The sequence below is a fragment of the Thunnus albacares genome, chromosome 5 (assembly GCF_914725855.1).
Source record: "Thunnus albacares chromosome 5, fThuAlb1.1, whole genome shotgun sequence".
NCBI classification, from domain to species: Eukaryota; Metazoa; Chordata; class Actinopteri; order Scombriformes; family Scombridae; genus Thunnus; species Thunnus albacares.
The window spans coordinates 973,029-989,985 of NC_058110.1; the positions used below are offsets into that span (position 1 = coordinate 973,029).

At 40.7% G+C, this 16,957-nt stretch overlaps 1 long non-coding RNA gene across 1 annotated transcript; it reads left to right on the top strand.

Moving 5' to 3' along the window:
* The first annotated feature begins 1,946 nt into the window (after positions 1-1,946).
* Positions 1,947-13,075, top strand: LOC122983185. The gene is made up of 3 exons (XR_006403613.1): positions 1,947-2,366; positions 5,532-5,537; positions 13,066-13,075. It is a non-coding gene; the product is annotated as an uncharacterized LOC122983185 (long non-coding RNA).
* The last annotated feature ends 3,882 nt before the right edge of the window (positions 13,076-16,957 follow it).

The following is a 16,957-nucleotide window of genomic DNA, read 5'->3' on the forward strand; positions in this document are numbered from 1 at the left end:
CAACCACAGTTGACCAAAGTGCTGTACAATAAGATATCAAGAATAAATGAAAACAACACAACAGGGTAACATCGAACAAGAAACAAGAACAAATAGAAAACAAATTATAGTAGAACACTGGGTTTTAACGACAGTCAAAGGCCCGAGCGAACAAGTGAGTCTTTAGTTTGGCCTTAAAAGTGTCTAGGGAAGGGGAACACTTAATTCCAAGAGGTAAGCTGTTCCAAAGTTTTGGGGCAGCTACAGCAAATGCACGGTCACCCTTATACCCCTCAGGGACGGCGAGCAACAGTTGGCCAGAGGATCTAAGAGATCTGCTGTTGTGAAGGGGGCAGATGAGCTCTGAGATGTACCAGGGCGCCAGGCCATGTAGAGCCTTAACAACAAATAAAAGTACCTTAAACTCAGTCCTATACTTGACTGGTAACCAATGCAGGGAGGCCAGTATAGGTGTGATGCTGTCTCTCTTCCTTATGCCAGTTATTAGCCAAGCAGCAGCATTCTGCACTAGTTGCAAGCGAGACAGGGATGACTGGCTAACTCCCAAATAAAGGGCATTGCATTAGTCCAGACAGGAGGAAATCAGAGCGGTTGTGTTGAATGAGAGAAGTGGTTTCAATTTGGCAATGTTTCGTAGCTGGAAATAACAACCTTTGACAACAGAATTAATTTGTTTAATTTTAGAGCCGAATCAAAAATAACACCGAGATTTCTGGCATGAGAATGAAGGTAAGGGGCCAGGGGCCCTAAGAGATTAGCTATACCCCAACTGGAGTCGGAGGGACCAAATAAAACCACTTCAGTCTTACTAGCATTTAACTGAAGATAGTTTTGTGCCATCAAAGTATGTTTGAATGAACTGTACAAGTAAATAGCACTGAACTCAAATGACTGGTCTTAAACAAACTGACAGCCCTGCGTCTAGACAGTGGACGGAGTTGAACTGTGTGCAGGGGTGAAATCAGGACAGACATCAAATGGATACATTACCATCTGCATGGATCGGTTTGCATATAAGGACAGTCATTTCGGTTGACCTGTGTTCAGTCTCTTGATGCCACCTTGGTTAAGAGAGGCTGCACCCTATTCGGCCGAATAGCGAGACTTTGTCTCTGTTTGCTGATTGCTGTTGGTTCATTTTAATTTGACTTGATACTCTGTAATAAATTCCTTAAATCTGAGAGCAAGCTCAGTGTTGTTAATCATCCTGTAATTTCTTGTTCCTCACCACACAGCAAAGTTTTTTTTGCCTCAACACATACAATGGTGGTGCAGACAACCATCAAAAGAAACATACTTTATTGTAGTAACCTGGGCAAAGTTTCGAAAAGGACGCATCATCTTTGCTGAAAAGTTTTATGTTTGATGCTAATTATAAAGTGAAACGAAATGACAAGTGGTGGTCTGAGCGTGCATGTATGTCAACACTATCACATTCATGTCATCGAATTAGTTTCCATTAAAGTGTGTGAGAAAGTTATCTGAAATGATAACCTGTCAAAAAATTCTTAGATGCACTAAATATGATGTTAGAGGGGAAATAAAAGACCAAATTAAGACGGGCTGTAAATGCACCTACAGTATATTTTACTCAATTAAAATCAGAAGATTTTATTGGCTCTTGCAATCGACTTTCTTCTTCATTTCACGGCTCAGTTTTCCAGTACTTTGCAAGTTTAGGGGATCGGTTGCTTAATTATACATTAAAATAATCAGAAAAATCATTCATGTAAGTGCAGATTGAGGAGCATTAAAGCATCATTTAGTTCTTATCTTTGGTCCAATAAGGACTAAAATAAAGTGTTTTGCCTCTCAAGACTATCCGAGTTCATTTTGAGCAGTTTAAGGTGTTTATCAGTTGATTATGTCACAACACTAAAGAATGTGAGCCACTGTCAACCTGAGTTCATTTTAGAGGAGTCATGACACAAACTTGCCACCAAATATATACTTTCAGCTTTAATTACTGTTATAATCGCAGCCTCTGTGTGGTTTTGTGTGTGTCTTCTTTAGAAGTGTATCAGGTTGTTTCTCAGAAAGATGTTGTTGACATGTTGGTGGTCTGAAGTGGCAAAGAGGGCTATAAAGATTCTGTGACGAGGGACGGAGGTCTGATAGCATCATGACCCCTCACACACAAACAAACACACACACACACACAATATTTACACATACAAAAATAACACGTAAGAAAGTACGTCATCAGTACTGCCCTTAGAGGGCTGGAGTTTAAAAGTAACCAAAACCACCTGAAGACGATCATTCTGCTGTTACCAATAAATATCATCTGTCAGTTTGTGCAGTCAATCGATCAGCTACCATGAGGATCCTAATCATCACTCTCCTCCTGCTCCCAGTGTGTCTGTGTGAATTCATCAGCCCGGACCGTAAGTACAAAACATCATAACACTTCAACTGCCTCTGTTGAGCTTTCTCTCATTTTCTTATGTTTTAAGGTTTTAGGCCTTGTCTTGTCAGAGAACTCAGGCTAGTTCAGGATGTGAGCCTGTAAAGACACTGTATGTGATAACTGGGCAGTACAAGTTAATTAGACTTTAATTAGTATGTGTGTATGTTTATTTCTAATAACTAGAGATGCAGAAAATGATAAACAATTATCTGTGTGTTGTAGCTGATATCGATAACCAATAATGTTAATCAGAGCACAATAAAGGCTATTGTTATGTTGACAGGTTTATTTTTCTAATATATCACTAATGTTTAACGAGCTTTTACAATCTATTTATTGTAAACTTGTTTGTAATAATCAAACATCAGACCTTGTCTACTTATTGACAAGCATATAAAAGCTACAAAAATCATTCACTAGTTACAAAAAGCCTTTCAACTCCACTGTTTAGAAAAGATTCAGGTATTTTGTTTCCTGTCTCAGCCTCAAAGTCTACAAGAAACTTATTTAAGATATGTCGCTAATTAGTGTTTGTTTTCAGCTTGTTCACAACAATTCACTATTAGCTTTAGATTAGATTCTCAGTCATCCAGGTCATCGTTCACCCACCGGCCACTTTATTAGGAACAATTGTGCAATCTAATGAAATCCAATACAACAGCTCTGCCATAAATTCTACATTTATGAAGCTTTTACATTTTCAGTTTTTGTTGACATTGTCAGAAAGGTGATAATTCTTCTTTATGTTTATTATTGAGGTCGTAGTGGGTTGTGGTGGTGCACTGGAGTGCATTATATTGAATGGTGTTCCTAACGTTTTGTCCACTCTGTTAACATACATGAGGAGGGAAAAATACAGTGGAAACTGCATATAGTGATCACAGTTACAGTGATCAACCGCTTATATGGATCAAAAAGCTCAGGACAGAATCAGTCCTATACAAATGCTGTTTAAATAATTTGATTACAGTAATCAATAGTCGGCTTACAGTGTTCCTTTTGGGTCTCTTCATACATAATAACATATGGAGAAAGTAAAATTAAAGTACAGTAATTCTATTTTCTTTTTACCTTCCTCCCATAATACACCTATGATATGTATTTAGCGGCTGCTGCATTATTAACATTTTCTTCCTCTCATTCACCAGCTTTCTTTCTTCCACTGCTTTTGAAACAGTCAATAAAATTCAGTAAATAGTGAAGCTGCCCGTTTCATTACTTTATATTCATGTAATAAATATGCAGATGCCAATTAAATGGTCATCTTCATGAGAAATTAAGAAATAGAAATGGCTTATAGTGATCAATTTGACCCGGATAGAAGTGATCACTTTAAGCGGTTTTCACTGAATTACTAAATGTAGAATTCATGGCAGAGATGTTGGATTGTATTGGATTGTATTAGTTGCACAGGTGTATCTAATGAAGTTACCAGTGAGTGTAGATCAGTGGCGGCTGGTGACTCAAATAATTGGGGAGGACAGGAGGAAAACCAACATGGAATCTTACAACAAACCACATCAAACTATATCATTGTCCCACCTGATGAAATCGGAGGGGTGGGGGGCAATTTTATATGCCAATAAAACACTTTGCTTGAGTGGTGAAAAGGCTGCTTCTTTAAAGGCATTTAGCATATACATATTGTTTCTAAACAAAGAAGAGATAATTTTAGCCATGGAGTGGTACAGATGTGTGATTTTACCAACAAAGTGAAATTCAAATTTATAGTATTGTTTTATTGTGACAACAAATTTATGTTCTCATCAAAAACAGACAACATATCACATGATTTACACATGTTTCCAATATATTTTCTTAGTATACAGAAATATATAAAGAAGCACAAAGCTTATAATGTGATACAGGTTCAGATCAGTGCTGAAAACTAAAAAGATTGAAAAACATCTAAAAGTGTAGGTTCACATCAGAAAGTATTAATGCATGTATTAAATACATGACTTACACACTCTTATCTATATGTACGACATACAAAATATAGTCTACAAAGCTGACATGTTAACACTAGGAGTGTTAACATGAACACAAAACTCATGGTTCAGTAAGTATCACAGATTTGAGTCATGGATCAGCTCAGTATTAGGATCAGCGGGAAAAAAGGGGGGAGACAAATAAAACTTTGTTTTCTATTTATCTGCAACAGATTTACAGCCAGAAACAGCAAGGAACTTTTGCACATGGTCTTAAATGAAAACAACATTTAAGATGTCCGATGTTTAAATAAAATAAAATAAAATATATAAAATATTCAATGCTCAGTTATTGCAATATGAGGCATGAAACCGTCATCTTTTAAACAGTGAATGAAACAGCCTCTGTCCATCATCAAAACTTGATAACATTCACCAGACAGCTCACTGTAACTTCAACAAGCAAACTAACGTGACCCACAACACATTATATGATCTCTGCTGCATTCTTGTTAAGGAGATAAATTCACACAACAGCCACACATTTAACCATCCGAGATGAAATTAGAGACCAAAGAGACAGAGAGAGAGAGAAGCTGTATCTGACTCACATTATCTGACGTCGTCTTCTGTCTTTCATGGAGATGAAGTATTCATGTCATAACGTCCATTTGTGGCTGTTGGTCATCTTGTTTGTTAGTTAACAGAACTTTATGGCTGCTGCTTAACCAGTCTGATATCATTAGCAACAATGACAAACAAGCTAACTCTCCTGGTTGTTTCTCCGGTTGCTTCTCTCTCCAGCCTCCCCGGCAGCATCCTGCTGCTGCTGCGCTACACAGTCCAGATAATTTCTCCCATTAGCTTAACAACAGTCCTTAACAGTTCTTCCATTCATGTATAAAGAGTCCTTCAGGCTGCCACAACAAGCCAGCTGTTGGATTGGCTAACGCAAGGAGCTATCTACTGCTGCTACTCTGCCTTACAGTGGAGAGAATTGAAGATGAAATCTGGAAACTATCATTGGACCATCTTGATGTCAATATTACATTCTGGTTGTTGATTGGTTAGGGAGGACAGCCTCCCTTGGAGCGTCATTTTACGTGTCATGGCCAATCATAGATTAGCATGAAAAAAATTGAAATACATTAAGTCCAATGTAAGAGATCCCGCCCTGCGGAGGACAGCAGGCACCCGTCCTCCTCTGTCCCCCACTCCACCTCCACCAATTGCCCCCCCTCCACTTCACACACTGCCCTTTCTCCTCCTGCCCTGCAGATGTCACTGTTGAAACATTTTAAACAGAATTTCAGTAATAGATTTTTTCCAAAGAACAGAGAAAAAATACTTTATAAATAATACTGAGATTTGTAATGGTTGATTTCAACCAAATATTCTTTTTTATATTTTGATCTCCCTTTTGCCTCTCAAAAAATGGAGGATGAACCTCCTCTGCCTCTATGGACCAGCCTCCACTGGTGTAGATTCAAAAAGTCAAGAGCAACTGGACTTGTTTTAAATTCTTGAAGATATTTTCAAGAATCTGAAACAAATTCAGCCGCCTTTGACTTTTTGGATATACAGTAAAAATTTGCTACTAGCATAACAAGTGTAAAACATGCTGTAGATGATATTTTGTCAATTTTTCTATTAACATTAATATTATCCATTTGTATATTCTGTCAAGTAAACCAATAAGAAAAAAAGAATGAAAAAAATCATACTATACTTCTGGAAGTAAAGTAAAAACCTGCTTCTATTTATTATTTTGCAAGAAAATGCGTCTAATTTGTAGAGTTTAGAGTATAAAAGTGGAATAATTATTCACCTTTTCAGTTTTAAGTTCTAATACAACTAATTTGATTTTTTTTCAAAAAGCTACGATAAAGAAACAATTGTTAAAATTGCCACTTAATAATTCAATATCCTTTTATCTCTAATCTTCTATCTTTAAAACTATGAATTAGTCATTGATTTATGCGTCCTTCTCACAATTAATTTGTCACCGGCTTTAAGTACAGAGTAATGAAGTTATACTAGTCAACAAACTATTGTTCTGCAATGTCATTATGAATTTGTGCTTAATGCAACAAATATAAGGAGAAATATCTCATGTTTTTATAGAACATTGCACAGTAATGTAGTACTGCACATGAAAGGTTTTCCTCTGACCTATAGACTGCTGCACACAATAGCATTTAGTGTACAGTTTGTAAAAACAATTATTATTACTATTGTTTATTTATGTATTCATCTATTTAGCACATTTTCAAACATAGTTTCATAGTGCTTGTTCTACTGTTTACATTTGTTTACAATGTGAGATCTGTGAAACATTTTGAATTGCACTGACCTGTATGAAAGGTGCTATACAAATAAAGTTAGATTGATTGACAGTAAAAACCAACAGAAGAAACAATAAATATAGTAATATAATTTGATTACGAGAAGTCAACAACAGTGACAATTTAAAGGTCTAGGCCTATATTTATATTCTTGGACTCTACTGGAATATCTTTGTATGATTTACAGCTAAAAGCTCCTTATTGATCTTATACTGGCCCTTTATGCAGCCCCTTGCAGATGTAGAGTCTTGCTTCAATAAAAACTGCAAGCTGGGAAAGACCTACGTTTCTAAGTTTTTAACCCCTTTAGAAATGAATCACAGCCTGATGTCTATATGAATAAAGAAGTATTAGTGTTCAATCTTGGACCGATCACGTTGTCTGGGTACCTCCCAGTGTGTAACAGTGTGTCATGCTTGTTGTATTGATGAGTAAAAAACTGATTCACAGTAACTCTCTCTCTGTGTGTGATGGTCTGGCACAGCTCGTGGTATGGGACATGACTGCTGTGCAGCCAGCAGTGCTCCAAGGAAGACTTCTATTGGGCCAATTATGGCGTGTTATGTACAGCATCCACGACCTCATTGCCGGCACCATGCCCTCATGTAAGTGTAGCATGTTTTTTTGAACATGTCTTTAAACATACTTAACCTGAATAAATCTGTATTCATCTCTCTCTGATGTCATTACTGTAATCTGCTGGAAAACTAGTCGAGAAGAACTTTATGATACCAGAACACCACTCAGTGACATGAAATCATAGCTGTTTCATGGTTAAATATACTGTATTACAGGATACTTGAGCTTCATTCAGGTTTGGTTGCATGAAGGAATCTGTCAAATGATAAATGTTTGTCTGATATTCGACACTTAAGACACTGCTGTAACAACAACAGAGGAATACTGGGCTCTCTTCAAGTCAATATTTAATTAAAAAAACACAGTGGGACTAATGTTTAATAAGGTGTTGTGGATAGAAGCATCAGCCAACATTCAGGTAAAAATGTCTAATTGTTTCATTTCTCTGTTTCCTGTTTCTAGGATTATAACCGACAGTGGCATAACTATGTGTCTCAACCCAAATCTCCCGTGGCTCAAAAAGGAGATAAATGAGGTGAGAATTAGCTGTTATAGCTAATATAATGGAGGAGGATATAATATAATGAAGGATATAATGAATTTCATTTTTACCATGTTGACAAATTTCACATTTTTGCATGATCAACTGACCTGTTGTGCACTTACTAAAATACTTTAGGTTTTGCTGGCTAAAAAATTGGAATTAATTAATTAGAAGTGTTCCAGTTAAACAGTCTCTATTTTCCCCTATGAGTACTGCCAAGCTGCAAAGTTCTCTGAAATTATTTGAACTGTAAAAACAAAATACTATATTAACTGAACTTTTCCAGCCAAGGATTGGTTCACACTATTTCATGGTCCTAATTACTTCCATGCAAGTATCCTGGAAAGAAAAATATAATTTGGTACTGAATTTAGGGGAAAACAGAAAATTCCCTCAATTCTTCAATTTAAAGCCAAGTAAATATTCATTTATTATTGAAAATTACATGTTGAATTGTATTCTTACTAGTGATGTGCAGAGAGCCCAGTATTTATATTTGTAGCAAAATTATTTATATTTGTATTCAAATAAAAGTGAAAATAGGTGAAAAAATCCAGTTTTTGTTTTTATCATGCTTTTAATTTTAGGACATTAAAGTGTTAAAATAAGTGTTAAGTGTTTTAACCTTTCTTTCTGCCTCTCTGCACCACAGGGAAGATTGAGGTGTTTTTCAGAATGGTAAGGCCAAAAGATGCAATCTGTGCAAACTCACAGATTTGAAGTCCTGGATGAAGATGATCTGGAATAAAAACAGCAGCCCAGAACAATTTCTGATGATTTACTACTTATTGCTTTTACTGAAATATCAAGATGTTTCAAGCAGAGTTGTTCTTTTTTGGGAGAAATAAACCTGAAGCCAGAAATAAATCATATTAAATTGATTTGAAAAGTGACTGACTGTTGTTTTTCTACATTTATAAAGTTCACTTTTAGTACAGGAGTTCATAGTAGCAGAGCAGATGGACCCAAATGCAGGAGACATCAGGCACAGGAACTGAAGAATTATCTTTATTAAGTCTCAGAAATGCAGGCAAAGCAAAACTGAACAGGACAGAACAAAACTGAGCTACAAAGGATCCAACAAGACTGAACTAAAACACAAGACTGAAATACTAAATGAACTAACGAGGAGATGAGGTGCAGGTGGGGAGATGGGCTGCGAAACTCAAGTGAGGTTAATGAGGAGATGAAACAGGAGAACAGGAAAGAAGCTGATAGGTTGGAGAAAACACTGAGAAAAGGGCCTACGAGGCTGAATGCAGGACAGGTGTGAGGGAAAAGCAGGCTGGGGAAGAGCACAGGAAGACAGGAGGGAAACAGTGCAAACAGACAACCAAAAACACAAGCAGGCTCAAGAAAGCCTTAAATACCAGCAGACCAAATACAAACAAAAAACACTACAGAGCTACGTGGGCTTAAAGTCCCAAAACATAGATCTGTTCCATGACCCAAAAACTGATACTTCACCAGTTGGAGGGTGAAAAGTATGAAAAACACTAAACCTGCAGCTCAGAGAAACTAGCCTGAAACACATTCTCACAACAATCTGGTCATAAAACAAATATTCTCAGTATTAACCAGGTGAAGACAAAAGTATTTCAGATTTCACTTCAGTTCTGTTTGCTCTTCCAATCGAGCACATGTATTATGAACTAGGCAGTAAAATGTCTGGACAAAGGTTCAATGCAACAAGCATCAGTATCTCCACTGGTCCTTAAATATAATCTGCAACATATCTTCTCTTCTGTATCTTAACAGAATACAATGCAATGTAATGTGAAGCAATGATATACATTTACATGTTATTCCAGGTTATCTGAGCTTCTGATGAAATAACATCTGTCAGTTACTGATATCAATATGAACTAAAAACCACGTGTCTCCAAACTGCCAGTCTAAACGGAATATTTCATATCTGATTAACCAATATTGCTACAGCATGATATGTTCCTTTTTATGCTGAAACACTGAGGCACCTTGATGAAGATAAAAAGCCATCGGCATGTTGATGCCTGTTTAGAGAAGCCAAAGAAACACATCGTCATGGTGACAGGACAGATGAAGGACATATGAAGCAACAGGAAAGTGTTTTGGCTAAACCCAAACGGTGATATTCAAAAAGCTGGTTGCTTCACATTAACGTTCATGAGCATGAACATGTTGTTTATAATCTGCATTTCACTGGAAGCCTTAGCAAAGACAGAGAGAACTTTAATTTGGCTTGTATTCAGCTTGTTTTATTTTATTTTTAACTGGTCAGGTTGTAGCTTTGTTTTTCAGACGGACTTCCATTGATGGCCTTGCACATTACTTCCTGTGACACCTGCCACATAATACACTTTAACTCAACCTACGAACACTGTGCCTGTCCCAACCCACCTCAAATCAACAATTATTCCTGCAAGACTCCTGAACCCTCTCACCCTCACAATGGTTCCAAAGACATTAAAATGGTGTGTTGAAGGTAAAGGAACTATTCACTTAGGAACATCCAAATGTGACACAATTTACAATTCAACAGAAGAACTCACTGATAAGTCAAAAAGGAATGTGCCTCTAAAATGATGATTATAATCACCTTGCTACAATAATCGGTCATTGTTCTATACCACTACCAAAGGGTGTATACTGGATTTGTGGCATGAAAGCTTATGAATTTTTACCGGATGGTCTGGAAGATGCGGTCTGGATCATGTGATACAAGCCATGAGAGTCTTTACTGTGCCACCTGAAGCATGCAATGTTAAAAGAGACTTGTACACACACACACAAACACCATGGACAAGATTTTTCGGTGCTCTCATTCCAAGTTACAGAGTCATGGCGGCTTTGGATCAAATAAGAGACCTTTCTCATTTGGTTGAAGACCTTGCAAACACTACTGCAAAAGGCATGTCCATGTTCTCACAAGAAATGACTGCTGTTAGAATGATGACTTTACAAAATCATGCTGCATTGGATTATTTACTGGCTTCTCAAGGAAGAACCTGTGCACTAACTGGAGCTGAATGTTGTACTTTCATACGTGACCACAATGCCACCATACAAGAGATAACTAACCACTTGAATAATATTGCCAAATCGTTGCATAACCCTGTCACCACTGGTCTGCACCAGATCAACAAGAAATGTTACATGCTTACCATGTACAAGGAGTGTGTGTGTCGGCATGTCTGCATTAGCTTCAGTTCAGTTTCCTGCTTCTTCTCTAACTGAGCTTTGGCATCATCAATCACTGTGTGCATACATGTGTGTGTATGTGTGTGTGTGTGTGTGTGGTGCAATCACCCATCTGATGTGTAGGTTGTCTCTCATCATGCGTCAGTGTGGTCAAAGGTGCCGGTTCCTCCCCCTCCCGGGCTGCCGCCCCGAGTCCATCGGCCTTGTGCTTGTAAGTTGGATTTTTCTTCTCTCGCCACAGTGAAAACAAGCATCTGGATCAGTCGTGCGTCGTCCTCCACGGCCCCCTCTAAGTCCACCTCTGCTGCGGCCGTGTCCGTGCCCTCTGGCATGTCCTTGGAACATAGTCGATGCAGCCGTGTGGAGATCTTTCTCTTTCTTTTCTCCTTTCCTCTTCTGGCTTTCTTTGAGGACAGCATGTGCTTCCATGAGGCTTAATTTGCCTGAGTCCCAGGTGATGCATATATGTTTCACCATGTTGGAAATATCAGGTTTCAGTCCATTTAGGAAGCTGTTTCTCAAATGTGCTTCCCATACTGTAACAGCATTATTATTCAGGTCAGCTGGAGGTGTCAGGCTGCTGTGTGTGTTGTGAACTTCTGTCAGACCAGTGAGATAGTTGCAAACACTTTCATCATCTTCGTGTTTACATGAGGATACTTTGCTCATGTCCAATCTCACAGGGAAAGCTGCTTCGATGCGCTCACAGAGATCTGTGATGTGAACTCTATAGGCTGTGCTGTCATTATGCGCCGTCGGGGTCAGCCAGTCTCACATCACTCTCTGGATATCCTGCTGAGATCTTGGCCCAGTTACTGCCCATCTTTACCACCAGGAGCCGTCTCACTTCAGAGCTTGTTGGGCGAAACTCTCTGCAAACACAATCAGTTCAGCAGCAAATTTCGCGCCACCTCCATCTGATGGTGATGAAAGGTGAGTCATTGCCTGTTTAACGTCCTCCATAGTCCATGGTCTGTGGATTAACATCGCATGTCCATCTGCACCTGCTACCTCCATCATGGGGAGATTCAGGATCCGGTGCATGTTTCCCTCTGTGTCAGTTCTCACTGGAGATGGGAGGGTGATGAATGGATTCATAGAGACGATGGATGGATTTTGAGATCCTTTGAATACCAGACCAGACCTGGTATGAGAAGGAGAGGCAGCTTTGTCCTGTTAATCTTTTGTTGCAATGTCCTGGTAAGACAGATGTATCAGGGTAGATGAGGGGAACCGGAGATGGAGGAAAGTCAGAGTTATGTGGCGGTGGTGCTCTTGGCCGTGGATAAGGCGTCTGACGAGCTTGGGCTGCTGTTCATCTTGTTGTTGCGGCGGGTTGATGCGTCTCCTGGGCGGCACCCGGTCGAGTTCAGAATCCTGCATTTTGACACACTGAGACACAGATGAGATCCTACCTGTCCCTGCCTGTGGTCTCCTGTCCCTGTTTTGTGCTTCTTTCATCCATAAACTAAAAGCTTTCCAATCTGTTATCAACTTACTTTTGCCTTTTTTATTCTCAGTCTCTTTTTCCTTCTCCTGCAGTCTTTCTCTCAGCTGATTTAGCTGTCTGATACTGAAACTAACCCTAACCCTGTACTCGGAAAGCTAGATTCAGTAATCCAAATTTTTATTTGTTTCACAGATGAATCACTATAGTTCACTCTCATGTAGTTTATTTTTGGAGCGGACAGGTCCACATTATCATATCTATCCTTTGTTTGATGATTTCTACTGTTAACACTACCCATTTTGGCAGATTAAAAGACAAAAAAAATGTAGTAAAAGATTTAAGTTATGTCTTCAACTAATCTCCAAAGTACACCCGTTAAGAATATCAGAAAACTAATCAATGTTAGTATACCCAAAAAGGTGATCAGAACAGGGAAAATATCTACGTTTTCTATGCGTGTTTTCTGAGTCTTACTTCACACAATATTATAACCCAGTAATAATTCTTCCACACACTATTGTGATAACAGTAAACTCTCTTTAAGGTGGACTCATCAGTGCAGCTCCAGGTTTCTACTAAACCTTGGTTAAAAAAAAACTGGGGACTCTTTCCTGATCAGCATACAGTCACAACAGAGTGTAATTGCAGACTGATGTCGGTTACAAAGTGCACATACCTTTTATAGACAAGGAGTCTGGTAAACATATCAGAATGTGAGTGGGTTGCAGTGCTGGGTGTCATCAAAGCTATCAAACTAATTATAGAAGAACTGTAGCATGTCCAAGATGATGCTACTCCCTACTCTGATCCAGTGGCTGGCATATTACTCAAACAAATTAATGTAAACGCCAAATCTACTAAAAACAGACAAAATACAGCTCAAAACACACGGTATGGCCTCCTCTTTTCATTGCACGTGCTTTTGATGTGACCATTTGCAAGGAAATAAGTAAAATTGTGTCAAAATTCATAAAAACCCTATTATATATGAAAAATTATGAAAAATAGTTTCCAGGACACTAAAAGATAGTCCAAGGCTCTGAGGGAAGACCCACATTTCAATGTTTTTAAGGTTTTTCCTTTCATGATCCAGGGGGTCCCATTTTCAGCATATGTGATGTTTGCGAGCTTGCAAAAAGCCAAACTAAAAAGGTAAATTACTGTGAATTCACAGGAGCGTCTGACATGAACACAGATTATCTCGTTAGACTTGGGGCCTCACACTTCATGCGTGGACACCCATTTTATGTTTGTGTGCAACACGATTCATCTGAATTATGAAATCGTTGCAAGTGTGCCACTGTCCACAGAGCAAAGTCCCTGCTCCGGGGACAGTGGTTTGACTGGGGCAGTACACCTGTCAAACTGTAATGCAGGTGTCCCCCTCCTAAGAACAACCACGACAGGAGAGGGGAAGAGACCAACCCCAGCCCTCAGCGTTACGGAGGCGACTGCTGTGCGCGCTCCTGCGACGGTAGGCAAATCAGTAATGATCCTTCCGCCGGTTCACCTACAGAAACCTTGTTATAACTTTTACTTCCTCTAGATAGTCAGGTTTGATCGTCTCCTCAGCACTCTGCCGGGACCATGCTGACCCTGGCGAGAGTAACCATGACTCAAAGGTTGGACTGCTACGGCGTGCCACTCCCGCTGGCCTCCTGGGATGTGCGGCAGCCATGGGCTGTCCACAGCCTTTGGGGCGAAGAGAACCATAGCCTGGTAAAGAGTATCTCCTTGGGTAAGGGCTGCTCTGGCTATGGTAGCATCATAGCGGGCCCTCACCTCCTAGTGGTCCCGCTGGTAACATGCTTGTGGAGAGCATGGCGAAGAGGGTAAATCCTGGAAGCACAGATGGGCGCACCAACGGGCATTCGCAATGGGATCAGAGAGTTCTGATCCTTGTGGAACACTTAAAATATTTGGTGTCCAACTAAATAATATGGAAAGTTTGGACTCACGGGAAGTCCAAGAGTGTAGCGTGCAAATTGAGCATGGGTTTTTAAAGACAACACTCGGACAAGGAGGAGTGGCCAAGAATTAGTGAAAAGAGAGCACTCAACATCAGGAGGACACCACGGTGCCCATAATAATGTGACACCTGCCCATAAAATTGAACGTCAAGATGAAAATGCTCCAATTTTTGGTAAGTGGCAGGGGTACCAGGCAGGGTCGTTCTGACCCCACCAAGCATGAATGGATGAATGAGTTTATCTTCTTCGATCTGATAACTTTGGCTGCTGTCCGTTTGCTTTTGAGAGCTCGAAGTGGGTTGGTGCGGGCCGCCAAGACTCACCTAAGGAAAGCCCACAAGCCAAGGGTGATTCTTTTCATCTGCGGTAAGTGTGTAAGTACTTTTAAGACCTCACACTGAGCGACATGCCACACGGCTAGCCGTAGTGTTCATTGATCTGACCAAGGCCTTCGACACCGTCTCCCACAAGCATATTGCCGAGGTGCTTGAGAGACGTGGAGTGGATGAGTTGATCAAAGGTCTCATCAAGGACTCCTACAGGAATTGCTACTCGGCGGTAAAAATTGCTAAAGGCGACACCAGAAAGATCGGAATCAGGGTGGGCGTGAAACAGGGCGATCCGATGTCTCCACTGCGCTTCAATCTGGTACTTGATCCACTTCTCCACATGTTGGAGAGGCTGGGTGTGGGGTTCAGTGTTAGCCCGCTTGGGCTTCCATCCCTTCTCCGTGCTAAGGAAGATCATTCCCGCTCTCTTCCCAGCCGGGAAGAGAGCTCTCCTCGCTCCAGGTGGTACCTTTCTCCTGGTAGGAGTCCCAGCCGGGCTCTCCTCCTTCCTTCTCTTGAGTAGTAGCCTGCTCCTGACTACTACTCCACTCGCCATGTCCGTGCTGCCTGGAGCCGCCCCTACTCCAGCAACACATGCCGTCGGCTGACGAGCATGCTCCCGTCTCGGGGTGGACCACATCTTTCCTTCTATGACAGCAGGCGACCTGTCCTATCACAGTCAGTCAGAGGGGTCACTTGGCTTGATCGCTTGTCATCACTTAGATCGCAGTCAAGAGTGGCGGGTCTTACACCCTGACCCACTCGGAACTCTCTCAAAAGTTCCCTGGAAAAGGATCCTGAAACCCCACTCAGAAAACAATAAAAGATTTGATGGACAAGATATCCAAGGTCCCCCTGAAACCATCTCAGAAGGTCAAGCTTTTGAGAACGTACGCCATTCCACGGGTGGTGTACGTCGCAGACCACAGCTCGGCCTCTCAAACGGCGCTGGACGAATGTGACAGGGACATTCGCACACAGGTGAAGAAATGACTCCATCTGGAGCCTTTCACCACCAATGGCCTGCTGTACAGCAGGTGTGTGGATGGGGGACTTTTCATCACGAAAATGGCTGCACACATCCCGGCAATCCAGCTCAAGAGAACGATGTCTCTGTACAACTCAACCTACCAGTGCACCAAAACAATATCCAGAGCCTCCCTCCCAAAGCCCGAGAAAACAAGTCAGCTGGACCTAGGGCAAATCGACACAAGCGGGGTAAACACGTCAGTGTGGAGAGAGAGGGTGTTTGACAACTGGAGCAAATTGGTGAGGCAGGGCTTGGGCACTGTTGTGTTCAGGAATGACAAAATCTCCAACAGCTGGACCCGGGACCCAGAGAAGCATCGGCTGAAACAATCCGAACTAATCACGGCACTGCAACTCCGTACTAACACACTCCCTAACCTCTCACTGCTGTCGAGAGGAAGGGGGCCCAAAGAGTCACAACAGTGCAGACTCTGTGAACAAGAAAAAGAGACCATGCAGCATATTATTGGGAACTGTGTAAAGCTCAAAAGGAAATCGCAGGCCAGCGAAACAAAATATGTGACGACCTTAAAAAGGAGGGTGAAGACATGGGCTGGCAAGTGATGAGGGAAAAAGACTTGTGTCTGGAGACAGTGTTACGGGAGTACTGGACCTCATCATGATCCGGGATCGCACTGCCTTGATTCTTGACGTGACTATCTGTTTGAAAAAACAGAATGCACACTGGTGGATGTGGAGGAAAGGAAGGTCGAGAAGTATGAGAAGTTCAAAAAGGCGGTAAAACATCTCTATCCTGAGATAAAAACAGTTCTGGTGGCCGGGTTTCCTCTTGGAGCTAGACGTAAGTGGCACCAAAGGAACTTCAGAGTACTTTATGTGATTATTAGTAAATGTCTTCTGATTTTGAAGTCATTATCCTTAGTTAATAAATGTAATATCCTTGTTTTGTGCAGGTGCAGGTGTGGATTGTCAGAAAGACGAACAAGTCAGGCAACACCATTATTAGTGTAAAGGAGCACAAGAATGCTGCACAACAAGTGGCCACGTTTGAGCTGTCACAGGAAGAGGAGTTTGTAAGTTCATCAAATTTCCTGAGAGAATCTGTCAGAACTTGTTCAAGAGCAGAATTTAATCTTTATTTCTATTTTTCCTCTGCCAACAGTGGGTTGACATGTATTTCACACAGGTGCAGCCACAACTCCTGAACTCCAAGACGCACAAGAGGGGTG